The sequence below is a fragment of the Crocodylus porosus genome, unplaced genomic scaffold (assembly GCF_001723895.1).
Source record: "Crocodylus porosus isolate Cpor-Errol unplaced genomic scaffold, CroPor_comp1, whole genome shotgun sequence".
Taxonomy (NCBI): domain Eukaryota; kingdom Metazoa; phylum Chordata; order Crocodylia; family Crocodylidae; genus Crocodylus; species Crocodylus porosus.
This window is the reverse complement of record NW_017728934.1, coordinates 5,303,058-5,322,849: the sequence shown is the minus strand read 5'-3', so window position 1 is coordinate 5,322,849 and position 19,792 is coordinate 5,303,058. Positions and strand designations below refer to the sequence as shown.

Below are 19,792 nucleotides of genomic sequence, written 5' to 3'. Positions count from 1 at the left end.
TGCAAGCATCAGTATTATCAGCTGTCCCCAAAGTCCACAGGATACTTAAGGCCAGCCACGACCCCCCACACAGGCCAGCTCACACTGCCTGCTGCACAGGAGCCTGTCTGCCCCTTTGGGGCATGGCTAGTCCCAGTGGGTCTGCCTTACAGGCCAATGTCAGAGCTCACGCTTTGTGGGCTGGTGCATTTGTGTCCTATAATCAGTCTCCAAGAGGACTGTACAAGCACTTTCCCTAGCCCTCCTGTAGCTGTAAGCTGTGCTTGGCCTGGCCTTTGTAGTTGCTGTGAAGAAACTGGCCCCTCACACTTTCAGGCTGTGTCTCCTAGCCATCTCTTCACAGTTTTGGAGCCTCCCAGGCACAGAGGTGGCACTGCAAGTGACTGGGCACAGAGGTGGCATTGCAAGTGACTGGTGACCTACCTCTGTCTGTCCTCACCCTGGCCCCAGTCATGTCCCCATCACTGCCCATCCTGCTGGGCTGGTCACCCCTGGGCAGGGACTGCCTGGATCAACCACTGAGATGCCCCATGCGGGCACATATGCTGCCCAACTTCAGTAACAAAAAAGGATTTTAAGCCACACAGAATTGGCCTGGGGACTCCTTGCCACCAAATACCACTCAGGCCAGGACCCGTGTGAATATCACAGGGGAACCGGCCACTCACACAGGTAATGAGAGCAGGGTTTGCCACAGGTGAGAACCCCTTACTTCAAGGCATGGAGGTTGGAAAAAACTCCCTCTGGGCTGAGAGTTGCACCCTTCTCTGAAGCATCTGATGTGGGTACTGTTGCAGCCAGGCCCCATACTGAGCTAGAGGGGCCCCGGGTCTGACCTGGGCCGGCTGTGCCTGTGTTGTGGTTGGACCCACTAGCTAGTACAGTTTACTAAGTGCCACACATCAGAATAAAGGCCAGGCTGGCCCAGAGACACCGCTGGCCCAGATGGTACATGTGGCACCAGCATATGGCCCATTGTATTCTAAGACAGTGCTGGCCACATGGTGCACAGGCAACAGCGTAACTCCTGACCCTTTCACACACACAGGAGATGGAGGGGTTGTCTGTAGGTGACCTGGTGAGGCTGGGTCTGTGCCGGGAACAGGACCTGTTCTCATCACTGCCAGGCCTAAGCATTGGCCATGCGCCCGGCTTTCCTTCTCCGTGACACACTGTCCAACACCTTTCTGTGGGTCCCCCGGTATAGCAAGACATATCTGACATATCTGACATGGGCCACAGGTCCCGAGCAGCACTGCAGGAGGGCAGTGGCAGCTGCTGAGTAGCCTGGTCAGCCCAAAGCTCTTTCCATCAAGCCTGGGGGCTTTGAGGGTCTCAGATCTTGCCAGGAGGAGCTGTGATACTTGCCCCAGCTGGCGCCATGCCCTTAGACATTCACCCAGCTGTGCCCAGCCAGACATCAAGCTGCTAGTTGCTTTCGCCTTGGCTGAGGGAAATCTGGGGCACTTTGTTGCTTATAAGTTACCCCTTCGGCTGGTCTTTCCTTGGCTGTGACTTTGTGCTAGCTGCCTGCCCCCACTCCCTCATGTCTCCTGCAGAGACCCTCCCTTGCTAGCTCCCATCTCTCTAGCAAGGACACTTGAGCCTTCCCTGGGGACCTGTAACTCCTCACCAGCACTAAGGATTTCACCCTAATAAAGCCTTGCTCAGCCCCAAAGACTATCCCTACTGTCCCCATTTAACAGACAGGGAAACTGAGGCAAAGGGAGAGGGAGAGACTCAGCCGGTAGAAAACGGCATACTGCAGCTGTCCTACTGCCAAGCTCACTGTCACACGGGCAGCCCTATCTGCACTTCCCCAGCCACCTGACAGGCCCCTGCCTCAGCTAGGCAGCTTGCATATTCAGGTACTTTGTCACCAACACTACAGCTGACTCCACCCACGTCAGGACAGTCATGATCCATAGGTAGTAGCTAGATTTTCTGAGCCACAGAAAGCTGGTCCCCAGCCAGAGAAGCGCAGTGCACCCCATCCTAGATCTCCTAGCATTTTCTCCATGGACAGAATGGGAAACTGAAGCATAGTGTGGGGTGAAGGCTAGCGAGACCCTGGACAGGAGGCCTCAGCCAGGGATGCTGGTCTCTGCAAATTGCTCAGGCCTATAGTGGGAGCAAGGGAGGGCTGAGCAGCTCCTTAGCCACTCAGAGGGCTCTGCGGTCAGCTCCACTCTCATCCCACTCGGTGCAAAGGCAGCAGGATAAGTTACTCAGCCTGGTGTTCCCGTAAATGACTCAGCTCAGCCCAGCACTGAAACCTGAGATGGCCATTCCCACTGCCCCCAGGAGCTTAGGCTGCTGAGTCAGATGACATCATCATCTGACATCATCATCAGGGTGACACACAGAGCACCTGGGATTCCCTGCAGAGGGGGGTGGGGGGAAGGATCTTTAGCCTCCATGTCCAGCTGTACCATGGGGCACTAATACAGGCAAGCCAGGACACAAGCACTGGTGTGTGCAGAGCCCTTGAGTGGCCTTTACTCCATCCTGCCATCCTCCCAGCACTCTACCCAGGAGTGGGAGGCACTCAGGAGACCTGGCCCCAAGTCCCAGCTCTGCCCTGGGTGGTACTGGGCAGACCCACACCATGGGATGCAGCCGTACATGGGTCAGGCAGCTGGCTGCCCTGCAGAGCCCCTGGGGCCCAACGGGGCTTTACTTTCTACATGACCATGCTGTTTGCAGGAAGGGCATCAGACAGTGCTCATCTGGGCAGCTTAAGGCCCTTGCCTGTCTGCAGCATCTCTCAGACACGTGGCTTCATCAAACCCACAGCAACCAGTCACTTACACTGGGATTCAAGGGAGAAACAGAACCAAGCAGGAGGAAGTTCCCTTGGGCTGAAATGGGCCATTTCTATACCTGTCATTTTTCAGTTCCAGGTGGCAGGTTGTCTCTGCGTTTGCTCTGCCCAGCAACAGTTCGACCATTTGAAAAGGCCAAACCAACACAATTCTGAAAACTCAAATGCTCCCCCGCTTGACCTGTCCTCTGTTCAGCTCAACAAGGTGCTGCTCTGTGCAGTCACACAAGCCACAACAGATCGCTTCTCTGGCCCAGGGCTCAGTCATGGTCTCCTTCTTTTCCCTCCCACCATGCTCAGGAGGAGCCTGGGGCTTCTCCTGCCTTCAAAAAGGCTGCCTTCTTCCCTGCAGTCTCTATTCCAAAGACCACTGGTCCAAGTACCAGCAAACCTGAAGGGAGAAGCCCAAAGCCAGAGCAGCAGCAGGTCCTGAAAGGGGTCCATGGGGTGTCAGAAGCTCCCTTTGTTTCCAGCTGCTAAGCGGTGTTAAAAGCAGCTTTCCCCTCCCGCTCCTTCTCTTCCTTGCCATAAGCATTAGCTGTAGCTGCCTGGATGAGCGCAGGGAGAGGGAGGAACAGACTGTACCAGACAGAGGGCAGTGTCCTAGCCAGTAACATTTGGAGCTATGTGATGAGCCAAATGGGGCAGAAGTGGGACTGGTCAAGTGTCTGCATAGGCAGCAAAGGGCACTGCTGGGGGCTGAGCAGAGCTGATGCCCTGGGATGGCTCTCAGGCAGCAACCATGCTTGCCACCCATGATTTCAGTACACTTGGTAACCCCAAATGAGCACCCAGCCCCTTCCTACCCCCAGCCTCTCTGTGGGGCAGAGGGGACAGTGAGGCACAGGCAGGCACGAGCAAATATTCTCAGAAGTGGCCACTAATTTAAGGCACCTCTGTTTTTGAGTAGCTGAGCTCTTACGGGAGGCGGCACGGACCGGGGAGCTGGGGCGTGGGCTCCATGCTGGGAGAGCCGAGTCTGTTCTGGAGGGAGCTGGTGGGAGAGGGGAGGGTCAGTGCCTCTTTGCTCTTCACTTCCTTCTCTCGCTCTGTCTTGCTCATTTGGAAAGTTCTCTGGGCAGAGGCTGCACACACACATGGGCTCTGCTTCCCCGTGGGCTCTCACATGGCACTGGTGACCAAATAACTGAATGTTTGAGCTTAAGTGATGAAACCAAGGTCACAGGGAAAAAGACAGGCCCCAGGAGTCCAGCCTCCTGTGTGCCGCGCTGCCTGCCAGGTGGATCAGTGCCAGCCCAGCCCAGCCCTGCTCTGCTCTGCTCTGAAGCAGGTTCTGGGGCCTGGGAACACGGCTGTTGATTTCAGCCCTTGGGCCCCACGGGGTGAAGAGGCCCCTGCCCTGGTGCTGTGGTGCCCAGCCGAGTTCCTGGTACAGCACTGCCTGTACGGGCTTTCTCCACATCCTGCCACGAGGCTCCAACAATACAGCCCACCGGAAACATGCAACGAGGGGAAACCCACAGCAGGCTGGGCTGTCACGTAGGTGCAATGGGCCTCAGCACCATGAGAGCGAGAGAGAGGGAGAGGGCCCCATGGCACTGCGCTGGGAGCTGAGGAAGTTTCTCGCTGCCCAGTTCCTGTCTCATGCCTCCTCGATGGCTGCCGATCCCCGCGCCACGGACACAGCACAAGCCACAGACAAGGTTGCGTGCCCTTGGCCCTCCTAGGGAAGGTGGTCGACAGGTACCTGGCCAGGGCTGGGAGAGGACAGCTGGGTGGGCACCCATGCTGGTGCCAAAGGCAAGCAAGTCCCGCTCTGCCCTGGGGCACTGGGCTGTCTGGGGGGGCAGGCTGGCTATGCTAGGGTCAGCTGCACACCAGGGCGCAGACAGAGCTGGTTTGGGTGGCCGACTGGCCCTCAGGATTTACAGCAGCAGCCGGCCCCCTCTGTGACACATTACCTGGCCATACCTTGCCTCTCAGGCAGGGTGGAGTAGCCCAGATCAAGCCTGACAGGGAGGCATCGTGCATGCACCTCTCTTTCCCGCTGCCTCTGGGCATCTGGCCAGACGGCCGGCTTCCCCCGGCTCTGTCAACAGCCCAGCAAGATCCCCCCGCCAGCTTAGCTGAGCCGTGAGCCGGGAAACCGAGACACACAGCCCCTGGCTTTAACGGCAGCCAGCGCCGGGGGACTCACCGTGCGACACCCCGTCACCACCTCATCCTCGCGCAGCCCGAGAGCACGGCTCATCCCGGCGCGGCCTGCGGCGCCCGCCGAAAGTTCCGGGCGCGCTCCCCGCCCCGGAGCCAGAGGCCGCGGGAGGAAGCCCGCGCTGCTGCTCGCAGCCTCCCGCTCCGGCTGGTGACGGCGGCGACCGCCGGCTTCCACTTCACAATGGGAAAGGCAGCATCCTGAACAAAGTGCCTGTCCCCCGGGACCGCCGGCAGGGAGGGGGGATCACGTGGGCCGCGCCCCTCAGGCACACGCCAGCTCTTTATGCTGCTGGCGGAGGGGAGGGTGCCAAGGAAGCTGTTGTGACGCCACACACACACGCGCGCACACACACACACACACGCACGCTCACTGTCTCGCGGACACACTGGCGGACACACGCCGCATGCCGGCTGCCGTGCACACGCACACGCAGGCACAGTCTCCCACGCCCACAGAGGGTTTCTGGGGCTCTCGCAGTGCCAGCTTACCCCCCACGTGGGTGGAGGCCTCCTGCTCTTTGCCAGACTCTCTCACTGCACAGCTTTCTGCTAACTCTTTCCTTGCCAGTCCTGACTCCGGAGAGAGCTGTCTCTGCTGAGCCCGTGCTCCAGGGTCTGCCTGGAGCAGGCAGGAAATTTCTCCTTGGCTGCTGGCTTCCTTTGGTTAACGGCTACCCCGCCAATTGTCTTTCAGGGCAGGGCGTGTGGCCTCTTTAACTGAGCCAGGGGCTAGAGGAGCTGTGACCTGCTGGGCTACATTTCCGTCCCGGGGAGCGTGACCTAGCGCTCGGAGCGGGGCTCTGGCAGTGGTGGGGTGGGGGAGGCAGCGCGGCCAAGAGGTAGGACGGCAGGGAGAGCTTCCTGCTGCTGTCACTGATTTACTCAGTGCCCTTGGTTAAGTCCCTTCCCCGTGGGCTGCTGACTCACGGGTGGGACCCCAAGGCCGCAGGAGATTTGAAGGAGGCAACCGGTTTGGAAGGGCTTTCTGAAATTTGCTCCTTCTCCCCTACACGTCACCAAAGCATGTGCAAAACACACAGTGTTGCCAACCCTGCCCAGCTGGGCTTTGGCCCCCTCTGTGCTCTCTCGCAAGCAGCCCCAACCTGGGCAGGGGTGCCGCTGCGCCAGGCACTGGCCAACCTACAGGACGAGATAGTGGCTGCCCTGACAAGCAGGCAGTCTAGGGCAAAACCCGATGAGGTAGGAGATACAACTGAGACATGGCAAACTCGTCTCATGTGGCTCCGTCCAAGGATTTGCTCTGTGAATCCCTGGTAAATGGGGCTACCTTCGAACTGGTGCCTGCAAAGCAGCGGCTGCAAAGCTCAGAGCAGCCAGTCCCTGCCAGCACGAACGTGACACCTTCAGGAACACAGCCTGCTTTCTGGAAAGCTGTTTATTAACTCCAGGCCTGCCCTCCGCCCAGCTGGCACAGGCAGCGCCTGCAGCGCACTCTGCTCTGCTGCGCTCCCCAGCACGCTCCCCAGGCCCACACCCTGGTCTTAAAGGCACAGCTCCTGACAACCCAGCTCCAAGGGGGGAAAACACACCAGGCTGAGCCCCACAGCTGAACGGGCCACGAAACACCGTGCTCTGCAACACGGAAACCTGCCAGTGACGGCCACGCGCCTCCTGCCAGGGCCTGTGGGCCAAGCACAATGGGGCCTTACGTGCAATGCGCTGACATCTCTTTGTGCCTGTCTGGGATATCGTAATTGTGGTGGACCCTGTGGCTGATCCATCCCAAGCTCCCCAGGAGTGTTCCTGGCACCAATAGGCACAGGCCTCTGGAGTCTGGTGAAAAGTGGAAAACTAGAAAAACCTAGTTTCTGTTACGATCTAGCCCCAGGAGTGCCCCCAGCGGCTCGGGGAGAGGGCTTACGTAGCCACCCCCCAGCTGTTGCTCTTGCATATCACAGACAGCATCTCACTGTGTTGCTGACCCTTCACGGGATGCACAGCTCAGCCCACAGAAGCCCTAAAGTGTGGTGTGAGTTACCACAGGAACGTGCGAGTGAAGGCCAAGGAAGCCAGGCCAGGCGCTCAGTGATGAGGAAATCCCAGAATTCAGGCCCTCCTGCCTCTGCACCAGGGATTATTAAGTTACATGATCACTTGCTAGTTTTGCACAGCTCCCTGTCCCCCATGCACAGGAGAGCCTGAATTGAGGCAGTGCTGTGAGGGAGGCTGTAGGACTCCTCTTCTCCACCCTTATCTTCCTCCTCTTCCCTCCAAGCAGGCAGAGACCATCCCATTCCCTGCTCCCAACCCCACCAAGGGGGGCTGCTCTTTGGCTCCTTCCTAGGACCATTGGCTCCTCTCTGGTGCTAGTGAGGGAGTGTGAGCACAGACTGCCCTGAAGCACCAGGGATTGCAGGGCTGCCCTTCCACCGAACTTCAACTCATCACAGGTCAGCCTGCAGACAGGTGCGCCCCTGGTCCAGCCTGCACAGCTCTCCTGTACCATCCCTGCTGCTGTTCCCACCTGGAAGGGATCAGTGCCAGTCCAGTGTCAGATGCCAGACCCACCACTGTCAAGTGCCCTGGGGCAGCTGGCAGGAGGATTTGCCATGTGTGAGATCCCAGGCTTGTTGCTAGGAGAGAGCCACCCAGCCACCGGCCCTACAGCTGCTGAGGCCCAAGCCATGCTGCTTCCTGTGGTACGTGCTGCCTGCTCAAGGTAGCCCGTGCTCTGGTCTCAGCCTCACCTCAGGATACAACCCTGTGGCCTGGCAGTCACAGCACTGCACTGCAGAGGAAGGAGCTGACCTTGCTGCACAGGGATCCTTGGGGGAGGAGGGTGGTACACACTCCCAGCACCCAGCCCTGGGGGAATACTCAGCCCCTGTGAGCCCAGCTGGGTGCTGCAGTAGCTCTTGGGAGTCTCCGTGGAGGGGAACTGGCTGTCTCCAGGACCAGAATGGACTGAAGGTCTCTTCATTTTGGTCCAGCCCATGCCCACTGCCATATGCATCCACGCATACGTAGCCATGTGACTGTGGGCTGCTGTGTCCCTGTTGCAATCAGCTGGGCTGAGCGGAGGCTGAGTGCTGGGGCCTTGTCTTGCTGAGTCACGCAGTGATGGTGAGTCATGGAAAGAGTACGAGGCCCGAGCAAGCGCTCCTTTGTGCTGAGGTGCAGGCCAGGGCCAGACAGCTCTAGCAGGGAGTCTGACAGTACCCAACGCTTGCTTTTGGCCATTAGCCCCTGTCTCGTATCTCCCCGGGGTCCTCTAGCTAAAACAAAGCCCTGCTCTTGGCCAGGCAGCTAATCTGAGGGGATCCGAGCACAAGTTTCCTCCCTCCTGCTTTCAGGGAGGATTTGTGGCTCCAGTTGGTGCAGGGTAGATATCAGGATGGATCTGAGTTTGTTCCCGCTCTGGCAGCAACAGGATTGACAAACTGAGATGCACAAAACTGTTCTGCCTTCCCTGGCTAGGGGACCTGCTACATGACACCTTCCCCAGGGTGCTCTCCCCCCTGAAACCCCTCCTTGGTACCACTCGTCCCCATGTGAGTGAGGTGACAGGAATGAGGAATCCTGGGAGCCAAGGCCAGTGTGACCTCCTGTGTGACCTTATGCATCTTCTCTCTCTCCCAAGGCTTCCAAGGGGTTAGAGGTCAGTGCTGCAACCTGCCCCTATCCAAAGAGGGCCAGACCTAGGGTCAGTCATTCCCATACCCTTCCCCCCCTACCACTAGGCAGGAATGAGACCCTCCACCCTAGTAGGACCCTCCACCCTGTGGAGCTGATCTCACTGGGCACTTGACAGTGCTGAAAGAGAGAGTTTTTGCCTGCCCTGGCTGGACTCCAAATCACAGCAGTGCGTGGCAGTGGGAAAGGGATGCCCAGCATAGAAACCACATTGTTGGGGTGCTGTCCACTGTGCGCCTAGGGGAAGCCACACAGCTGATGATGTATCTATTGACCTTTGTAGCCCCTGCAGGACCCCTGGCCTGAGGGTCTCCTGCCTTTCTCATAATGGAAAACATCCCCAGATTCTCTTGGTCCTTGCAAAGCATGTGGTTAAAAGGAGAACAAAAAGCTCAGTGCTGCTTTAAGAAGGCCATTTCCTTCCGGAAGGCTGACACATGTGGTGGTGCTCTGGGAGGAAGGCTATTCACACTCATACAGGTCCCGGAGCTGCCCTTTCACCCTCCACACTGAGAACACAAGGGCCCTTTTGTGTAAGAGCACCAGGCATCCATATGGTTCCCTGTTGGCACTGGCCAATATGTGGTTGTTGTGTGAAATGAATGCTGGGAAAGCCACTCGCATGGAGACCTGAGGCTAATCGCATGTCTGCTCCAATGAGCACGACCATGGCAGGGCCAGTGCTGAGATAGTTACAAATCTGCTTAGCCCAGGGCACAAATTTAAGGACACCCAATTACCTGGGAAGTCCTGGGGCACAACTGCAGACTGAAATCCAGGATTTACCTGCTGTTTTTGCCCATTTAGCCTGGAAAAGATGAGACTGAGGGTGGATTTGATAATAATCTTCAAATACGTGAATGACCAGCATAGAGGGGATAGAAATGGGCTTTTCTCAATGCCCATAGAGGACAGGATCAAGAGCAATGGCCTCAAGCTGCAGCACAGGAAATTTAATTTGGAAATTAGAAGGAACTTTCTGACTGTGAGTGTGGTCAAGCACTAAAACGCGCTACCTAGAAAAATTGTTAAAAATTGGAAATTTTCAAAAGTGAGTTAGGTTCTTGGCTGGGATGATTTAGTCAGGGGTGATCCTGTCTTGAGCAGGGGGCTGGACTTGATGACTTAGTGAAGCGTCTTCCAGCACTACTTTCCTAAGTTCCTATTCGCTAGAAAAGGCTATGCCAAGGAGTTGCCCAACCTCTAACTTCATTTGAAATTAGATCAAACAAGCATATATGTTATGAGTGGGGCAGGGGCTGCTTTGTGCTCAGCAGAACTGGCTTGGAGGGGAGCACCAGGCCTATCCATGATCTGGACCTCAGGCTGCATAGAACGGCTGTCTGAGCTGGGTATTGACTGCTTCCCCTCCAGCCCAGAGTGCCCCCTGGGACCACACCACACCACACCACACCACGGGGTCAAGCTAGTCAAAAGCAAAGAGAAGCATTTCACAAGCAGTCTCAAAACCTTTCAGGAGCTCCTGTATTTTGGGGTGGAAACAGCCCCCTTTGTTTGTTCCACGGTATAATTTTATTGAATTTTTACCAAATCCTTTTTTATTGTCCATTTTCTGAGACCTCATTTTTAGGTGAAAACATGAAAAATCTGGTAAACAATTTTAATAAAAAGGTTAGGAAAATATTGTGGGAAACCCTGGTAAACAGCAAAGAGAACAACACCCTATTTCGCATGAAAAATCCAGACCCACTGCAAATGTGGATTTTAGCAAACGGATGGAGGCTTCCTGTGCACTGAGCTGAGACACCTGGGCCAGCCTCCTGCCCTAGCACCTTGTGTGGGCATGGCCAGTGGCCGAAGAGCTGGAAAGAGGGCTCCTCTGATGGAGTGGGCACTGTCAATGAGTCTGAGTTATCTACTGCTGAGTCAGGTCCGGCCCAGGGGAGGTTTGGTACTTCCACCTCAGTAGGATTTGCCCTTTGCTCCTGGGAGCTGGGCAGAGGGAGCAGTTTCCTTAATCTATCCAGAGCAGAAAATGCCCAGTAGAGCTCAGTGGAAGGGCTCATCAGTGTGTGTAGAAACAGGGGAGTGGCAGGTACTTTTTTTGTTTGTTTGTTTGTTTGGTTTTTTTTTAAGATTTCATATACATTAGGACTGGAAGGGACCTCGTGAGATCATCTGGTCCAGCCCCCCTGCCAGAGGCAGGAAGTCAGCTGGGGTCAGATGGCCCCAGCAAGATAATCATCCAAACGCATTTTGAACGTGTCCAGAGTAGGTGCTTGCACCACTGCTGGGTGTGCATGTGTGTGTGGGGGGGCTCTATTCCAGACTCTGGAGTCTCAGATAGTAAAGAAATTCTTCCTTATGTCCAGTCTAAGATGTTTTCCCTAGGGGAGTCCTGGTGAACAAATGCTCTCCCATATCCTGGTATACAACCCTTATATACTTACAGGCTGCCACCAAGTCACCCCTGAGCCTATGCTTTTCCAAGCTGAAGAGTCCCGTGCCTCTCAGTCTCTCCTCATAAGGCCTGCTCTCTTGCCCTCTGATCCTGTGTGTGCATGGCTCTCCTCCGGACTCTCTCAAGCTTCTCTGCATTCTTTTTAAAGAGCCCAGAACTGGATGCAGTACTCCAGCTGCGGCCTCACCAAGGCCGAATAAAGTGGGAGAATGACATCTTGGGTCTTGTTTGAGATGCATCGGTAGATGCAAGCCAGGGTTTTATTTGCTTTGCCAGCTGCGGCATTGCATTGGTGGTTCATATTCATCTTGTGGTCAATCATGACCCCCAAGTCTCTTTTGGACGTAGTGCTAGTGAGTGAAACACTGCCAAGCCTATATGTATGATGTGGGTGTTTTCTCCTGAGGTGGAGCACCTTGCATTTCTTTATGTTGAAGGTCATCAGGTTTATATCTGCCCACTTTGCGAGCCTATCCTCCAATGTAACTATGGTTCCCCATAGTTTGGCGTCAGCGTAGGTCATAGTTGACGGAGGGTAGGTCATGCGGGTAGGTCGTGCTTGACCAATCTCATTTCCTTCTACAACCAGGTGACCTATCACCTGGACAAGAGAGAGGAGATTGAAGTTGTATACCTTGACTTCAAAAAAGCCTTCGATCTGGTATCCCATGATCACTTTTTAGCAAAACTGGCTAACTGTGGCCTTGGGTCCACCATGATGCACTGGCTGGGGAATTGGCTCCATGGTCAGACCCAGAGGTGGTGGTTGACGGAAGTCAATCATCGTGGTGCCCTGTGACCAGTGGGGTCCCCCAAGGCTCTGTCCTTGGACCTGTATTGTTCAACATCTTCATTAATGATGTGGACATTTGAGAACCTGATGGTGTTTAACACTGAAAAATGCAAGGTTCTCCACCTTGGGAGGAAAAACCTGCAGCATCCTTATAGGCTCAGCAGTGCTACTCTGGTTAGCGCTATGTATGAAAAGGACTTGGGGGTCATGATTGACCACAAAATGAACATGAGCCTTCAATGTGATGCTGCAGCTAGTAAAGCAAGCAAAATGCTGGCTTGCATCCACAGGTGCTTCTCAAGCAAATCCCAGGATGTCATTCTCCCCTTGTACTCGGCTTTGGTGAGGCTGCAGCTGGAGTACTGCATCCAGTTTTGGGCTCCACAATTCAAGAAGGATGTGGAGAAGCTTGAGCGAGTCCGGAGAAGAGCCACATGCATGATCAGAGGTCAGGAAAACAGACCTTATGATGACAGGCTGAGAGCCCTGGGACTCTTCAGCCTGGAAAAGCGCAGGCTCGGGGTAATCTGATGGCCACCTGTAAGTTTATCAGGGGTGACCACCAGTATCTGGGGGAACGTTTGTTCACCAGAGCGCCCCAAGGGATGACGAGGTCGAACGGTCATAAACTACTGCAAGACCATTTCAGACTGGACATAAGGAAGAATTTCTTTACTGTCTGAGCCCCCAAGGTCTGGAATAGCCTGCCATCAGAGGTGGTTCAAGCACCTACATTGAATACCTTCAAGATAAATTTGGATGCGATCCTATGACCCCAGCTGATTTCCTGCCCCTTGGGCAGGGGCTGGACTCGATGATCTTCCAAGGTCCCTTCCAGACCTAATGAAAGAAAAAGAAAAAAAAGAAAGAAAGAAAAGAAAAAGTTGTGCCCTCATAAGGTCTTTGCCAAATGCTGGCATATTGTCACCCATACCCTTGCAGTCTTGTGTCCTGTCAGGCAGGGTGACCCCTTGGGCTGGTGAAAAACAGATGCAAAGTAATCATTGAGATTAGCATTTTCCTGGGTGTTGGTTTCCTGCCCCATTTGATTCAGCAGGGGCCCAATGTTGCCCTTACTTTTCTTGCAACTTCCTACGTATCTGAAGAAGGACTTTTTATTGCTCGATTCCCAGTAATATCCCCTTCACCACGTTCTCCCTGTATTCTAACCCAGAGGGTTTGCAGTTGCCCTCCTTGGGTGCCAATGTCAGCTAGTAGGGAAGTATACTGCTCCTTGGTACAAAGAGATGCACCCACCCTTCCTCCCAGCACAATCCCTCCTGTACAAGGTACAGCCATCTATACCTGTGGTCATGAACACCACGTGTCCCCGGAGGCTGGGGGGGCATGGTGACCGCCTGCAGGCAACAATGGTGGTGTCGGCAGCAGGGGTATGGCAGTGGCAAGTGGGTAGCTCTCGCAGGTGGCCACAGCGGAGTCGGTGGTGGTGACTGCTGCCTGGCACTCAGCAACCACCTACAGATGCCACTGACAGTGTCGGCGGCAGCCAGCAGCAACTGGGGACTGCCTGCAAATGCTGCCGGTGGTGTTGGGGGGGCAAGCGGTGATGGTCTGCAGGTGTCACAGACAGTGTCCTTGGCACTTTTTGCAGGGGGTGCACCACCAAGCTCATGGGGTGCCCGTGCACCTGCATGTACCCCCTACACGTCGCCAATGATGGTGGTCCAGTCAAAGGTGGAGTGTCTCTTCTTGGGCTTGTTTCAATGGCTGTTGGCCTGTCCCCTGGTAATGTTAGTTTAAAGCTCTGTTGAGTAGGTCACCCAATTGAGTTGAAAAGAGCTTCTTTCCCATTGGGGTAAGGTGGAGGCTGTCTCTCCCCAGCAGACTGCTGCCTGTCTCCCTGAGGTGCAGACTATGATTGAAGAAGTCGAAACCTTCACGGTGGCACCAACACCTCAGTCTTCTGTTTACCTCTTCAAAACATCTCTTCCTCCTGTGCCCATGGCCCGTAACTGGGAGGATCGAGGAGAAAACCAGCTGTGCCCCCAACCCTCTAAGGCCAGCCCCCAGAGCCCTGTAGTCACCCATGACCTGGCTGGGATTGCTCTGAGCCATGTAATTTGTGCCCACATGGATGTAGAGCGTGGGGTAGTGGTCAGAGGGCTGGATATGTTTCGGGAACCTCTCAGCTACATCCCAGATACGGGCCCCCGGGAGGCAGAAGACCTCATGGGCTAGGGGATCGGGGCAGCAGATCGCACCCTCTGTCCCTCTCAGGAGAGAGTCTCCCACAACAATCACTCTATGCCTCTTCTTTGCTGGTCGCCTTCCTTCCTCAAGTGCTGGAGCCGGCAACTGGGCTGGTTCTGGTGATGTTGCTGCGAGGGGTTCGTATCTGTTGTGAAGTTCCAAAGAGCTCCATTTCTCTTTGCTTAGACCTAATGTGGGTTTCTCAGACAAAAAAATGGGCAAGAAACCTGAAGTGGAGCAGACGTGTCTTCAGCCCCACCAGTGCTCTCTGCGTAACAGGAGCTGCCCGTGCTTCTCCCCCAGGAGCTCCAAATGCTTTGTGGGCATCTGTGGTTCTGACCTTCTAAGCCCTAGTTGCTCAAGAGGAATCACTACTCTCATTTTACAGATAGAGAAACAGAAGTAGAGATAGAAAGGACAAACTCTCAGTCCCACAGATGGTCAGTACCAATGCTTGGCGCAGAACTCAGGAGCTTATATGCCCAGCCTGTGTTCTGACCACCAAACCCACTCCCTTTCTGTAGCTGGAGTGAACATAAGGTTGATAATTATGAACCAGGTGAGAGCCATGTAGGGTCAGTGCATCAACGTGAAGTGGGGGAACAGGGGTTTCCAAGTAGGAAGGTAAGTTTCCTATGAGCCTAATGTAGGACTCCATGCCATTAGCTCATGGTAAGTCCTAGGCCCTCTACCAGCTCCTTCCAAGAAGCTGCTCCCTTTATCTCTCTCTACGGCTCTAGAAAGCAAGCAGGTGCTAGGAGCAAGATGTGGTGCTACACTGACACCTTCTGGCTGCAGCATCCCCTTTGCAGTGGAAATCTGGGAATGGAGAGAGCTGTACTGGAAAACCTGGTGAAGGGTTTATGCAGGGCTGCCTGGGGATGGCTTGCAGGGCTGGGCTGAAAGCTGCTGGGGCCCAGCTGCCTGGGGATGGCTTGAAGGAGCAGGGCCTGTGCTCTGGGAATCTCCTGACAAACCTGGGGAGGTGGGGCACGGGGTGAATACTCCTTTCAGCTGGAAGCGGGATCTCTCACCTGGCCCCCTGGTGTAATCACCCGCTGAGAAACCAGCCTTGCACCAGAGACTGAGCCTCCTTTTCCTGCCCAGCCTCACTCCGAGCGCTCCTGGGAACAGAGAGGGTGAGAGACAGTGGGAAAGAACCCGCCCCAGAGGGGCACGGGGGACTGAAGTCCAAGCAGCACAGGACAGACCGTGAGAGCTGCGCACAGAGGGATTCAGGGGGTGCTCAGGCTATGACTACAGAAGTTCTGGGTGCAGACAACAGGCACCACTGCCCAGCAGCCAGACTTCACGCACACCTGGGCTCTGTGTGGCACCACTCAGTGGCTGGGTTGCCACAGCATGACGTGCACCCTGATGGGACCACAGTGACTAGCTGAGGACTTCAAGGTGTCTCCACATGCCTTCGGCTGGTTGTTGATAGTAGCAGAGCCCTTGATCCACTTGGAAGAGATGTTTCATTTCAGTGGCAAAAAGTGCAGCTTTCCTAGTGCCATTAGCTGCTACAGAGCTTGGAGCATGAATGTGCTTAGTGCTGCCTGGGCTCAAGGCTCAGCCCCCAAGAGTCCCAGACTCCCCCTCACCTCACTGCACCTTCAGGGAGACAGCTGGGCAAAATGGGGAGGAGCGAGGTTTTCTTGGCATGTGTCTATACCCCTCCCCAGCTGTTGTGTGTTCCCTTTCACTGTGCTATGGCATGGGGCAAAGAAGAGAGGCCGCAGAGACTGCTTCTACCATTGCCTCCACGCCAGGCTTTAATGAGACTGGATGTCTGTCCAGTACAATGGCACTATAGTGTACATATGGTTGGTCGCTGTTGTATTAGATGAGCAGTTCTGCTACTGCCACTAGCCTTTGTCACACAACCTCTAGACAAGTCAGCACCAGTTGAGCAGACCAGACTGTTCAGGAATGGAATACCCAGGGGGCTCAGGTCAGGAGACAGGGGCAGCCTCAGAGCAGATGGGACCCAGGGATAAAGGCTGGGGGAGCGCTCATCTAGGATTGAGGGGCCCCAGAGGACTGGGCTAGCAGAGTGCTGCAGGTGTGGCAAGAGCTAGTGGGATGATTCACACAAAGGGTAAACGTCTCCCTGGGTCAGGGGGCTCAGCTGGAGCAGGGCTAGCCACTAGCTTTGTTGCCACTGCTTGCAGATGAGCTTCTTTCCATGCCTTATTAACCTCTCTGGTCAAGTGCCTTCAACTGCTGGGGAAGTGAGATGGGAACCAAGCTCAGAGCAGCTGGGAGAGAGGTACAAGGACAGATGACTTCCCATCAGGCTCATGTTGGGACATTAATCCACTGGGAAGAATCCTATTAAGGCACAAATACTGATTCTAATGGCAGGCACGAACAGAGAGGAGTATGAGGGAGCATCTGACTCCCAGTTGATAACTGAAGCTGGTGGAGTGCTGGGGTCCTGGAAAGGGCTGGACACTTTCCCATTGCTCTTTCTGTCCTGCTGCTGGCCTGTCTGTTGGAAGGAAGGTCATGGCATTGAGTTGCCCAAGATGACACAGTCCAACTCGGTCTGTTCCATGGAACTGTTTTCTTCTGCAGGTCGTTGTGGAAGATTCATTCCCACACTGCCTGGCAGCTGTCACCAGGGGAGGACAAGGGACAGACTGGTGGAGGAGGGGATGCTGGACATGAATGTGATGCTCTGCAGCTTCCAGAACAGTAAGGCTTGCCCACAGAGCCTATGTTGCTTTCTGGGACCAGGCTGGCCTAGACTTGCTGGAGGTATACAGGGAGCGATTATGGGAGGGCCACCTGGGAGCGGGGATGGAGGAAGGCCTCATAACCCTTCTGTACAAGAAGGGAGAGAGACAGGACTTGAGAAACTGGCACTCAGTTATATTCCTGAACTTTGATTATAAACTAATGGCTGAAGTCTTGGCCAAGCATTTTAAGTCTGCTTTAGGTGCAGCGATCCATGAGGACCAGGTGTGCACAGTGCCAGGGCAACAGTTCCCTGGTCCCTGATGCAGCTGCGTGACGCACTACAGTACCAGCGGGAGAGGGGCAGAACGTCGCTATGCCGAACCTTGACTTGGGATACCCCGGTCGTAGGCCTTCTCCATCACTTCCTACTTGAGACTCTAGAAAAGATGGGAACCTCGAAACCTTTGTTACCTGAATAAAGGCGCTGTACACCAACATGGGCAGCAGTGTCCTGGTGAACAGGTCCCCGACAGCCCTGATTGCAGTAGAGTTGAGCATCAGGCAGGGCTGCCCACTGTCCCCCATCCTGCTTATTTGTGTAATGGAACCACTAGCACAACGACTCAGACAGGACCCCCAATCAGTGGCATGAAGATCCCCGGGAAGAAGAGAAAGTCCTCATGTACATGGATGACCTGCACATCATATGCAGGGACAAAGGTTCTCTGAAGTTGCCATCACACAGTTCTCACTTGGGAGTCTTACAGAGAAGTAGGGCTGGCAGGGCCCTGCAGAGGTCACCTAGTCCAACCCCTGCTTAGTGTACTGCAAGCAGATCGCCTTGCCCGAGACTTCTTCAGGCAGGCTTTTGCTCCCTAAGCAACTCCTCAGCCAACCCACAGCAATAAAAGGAGTTCTTAAACCAACAAAACAAGCAAACAAAAAAACTTGTCATCCTGTCCTGGACAATGAAAGGGGTCCCCTGTAACTCTGGCTTTCTCACAGCGGCCACCCCCCTTCAGTTCACAGCTGTTCCCCCACAGTTGCTGCTTGCAGCTCTGCTTTCAAAGGTTTATAACTCCCAGGGGGCCACTTAGCAGCCTTCTCACAGCTGCTGCCACTCAGCAGGGCTGGCCAACCCCTCTTAAAGGGACAGGCACCCTGTTACATGCATCCTAACAAAACATTGGAAAAGCACCTTTAGCTCAGCAGTCTTAGTCTGAGGACAGAGGGTGTCAACTGGGGGTACATGTACCCCTGGGGGTATTTGAGAAGGCCCTAGGGGTATGTGCGGGCGAGCAGGGATGGAGCGCCACCACGCATGATCCTGCACTGCTGGACAGGCACTGCCTACCTGGCCGGATGTGGGGGCAGGGGAAGCTCACACCGGTGGCTGCAGCCGCATCTGGCTGCACACCATCCTCTTCTCCCCCAGTGTCCGGCTGCCAGGGGTACACTGACCCAAAAAGGTTGAAAACCCCAGTCCTAGGGCAGCAATAGTAAAGATACAGCATGAGTCTGACACTACAGTTACCACCTTGAGCCATATGTGCACTGCCCCAGTCTCTTACATCACTTCGATGGACTGAGATTGATTTAATCCTTAAAGTGGAAGTTTACCAGGTGCTAGGAATTGAAAAAATATTCTCCTCTGGGGCTTCTTGGGTCCTGGCAGATTACGGCTCTGAGACTGTGTTCTTTACACAAGTACCAGACTTTTTTTGGTTTTGTTTTTTTTAATTTGTATCTGAGGCCACGTTAGCCAAAACTAAATTGCAAATCCAAGAGTCCAGAGCCTTAAGTGGCCCTACTACCAGCAAACATCCTCCACCACACCTGGGGCTTCAGCTGTTTCCAAATCCTTTGGCAGGCATCCTACATACAGGCCCAAGCCCAGAGGTTTGGATGCCCCTGAGTTTTTCTTGCCCTCAGCCATACGGCCCTTGGAGCAAGCAAGAGAGGAGACTTTAAGTCCTTAAAGCTGCTGCACCTCAGCTGGTATCGAACCACGCCAGAAGAGCAGTTCTCCTGGGGAGTGGTTCAGGAAAACTGCCTTCTTGGACATGGATACAGGTTTCCCTCACTTTATGCTGTACATGCATCCCTGGAAAATGATGCATAACTTGAATTTGCAGAAAAGGGACCCACTTTACAACGTAACAAATAGGGATACGTTCTAAGACCTCAATTGTACTGACCCATTTCTACTACCTTCACAAGACAATTTTGGTACTCGCCAACAGCAGAGAGGGGTAGGAGATAAGCTATGAGACGCTTAGAAGCCATAACGGGCCTGGCAACTACAGAAAAACACGTCGCAGACAACAAGCGGGGAGCAGATTTTTTTTTTTGTAAAAATATATGTCTCTACACTACTAGTATCACACCACAAAAGGAAAAACCTTTCCTGTTACAAAAACAGCACCCGTACACAGGCCTGCTGGTCCCCTGAACCTGTTACAATATCCGCATTGTGTGCGACACACACAAAACAGAGTAACGGCCACAAACTGATTGAGAGCAGGTTCAGGCTTGAGATCAGGAGACATGACTTCACAGTTAGGGCCACCAGGCTGTGGAACGGGCTCCCAGGGGAGGCGGCGCTCTCCCCTACCTTGGGGGTCTTCAAGAGGAGGTTGGATGGACATCTGCCTTGGGTGTTACGATCCTGCCCACGGCTGCGGGTCAGACTTGATGTTCAGGTCCCTTCCGACCCTAGGAACTGTGGAAACAGCCAAGTCCACCCCAGTCCGCGACCAGGCCACACGTCCGCAGCCTCTATTCTGGTGCATGTCACAACGCCCCGCACAAAGCAGCTGCCTGCGGGCTCCCCCCACACCCACCGCATCAAGGTGAATTTACCTCGCCCAGGACGAACTTCTGGTCTAAAAAAAGGGTCATCGCATAAGAGCGAATTAGCACGAACGGCCGGAGCGGGACCGCAGGTGCGCGCTAGGAAACCTCTCCAACCCGCCTGGCACCGCCACCTGCCAGGCTAGGAGCGGGGGGCGGCTGCATCCCCGAGCCG

At 54.8% G+C, this 19,792-nt stretch overlaps 1 protein-coding gene across 3 annotated transcripts in view; it reads right to left on the bottom strand.

Moving 5' to 3' along the window:
• Window positions 1-5,260, bottom strand: part of NAV1 (neuron navigator 1) — a 249,249-nt gene extending 243,989 nt beyond the window's left edge. The window contains exon 1 of one of the 3 annotated variants that reach the window (XM_019546382.1): window positions 4,983-5,260. The gene's annotated coding sequence lies outside the window, so the exon portion shown is untranslated. The remainder of the gene's footprint in view (window positions 1-4,982) is intronic. The other 2 variants (XM_019546384.1, XM_019546385.1) reach the window with 2 other exon arrangements.
• Window positions 5,261-19,792: the final 14,532 nt, after the last annotated feature.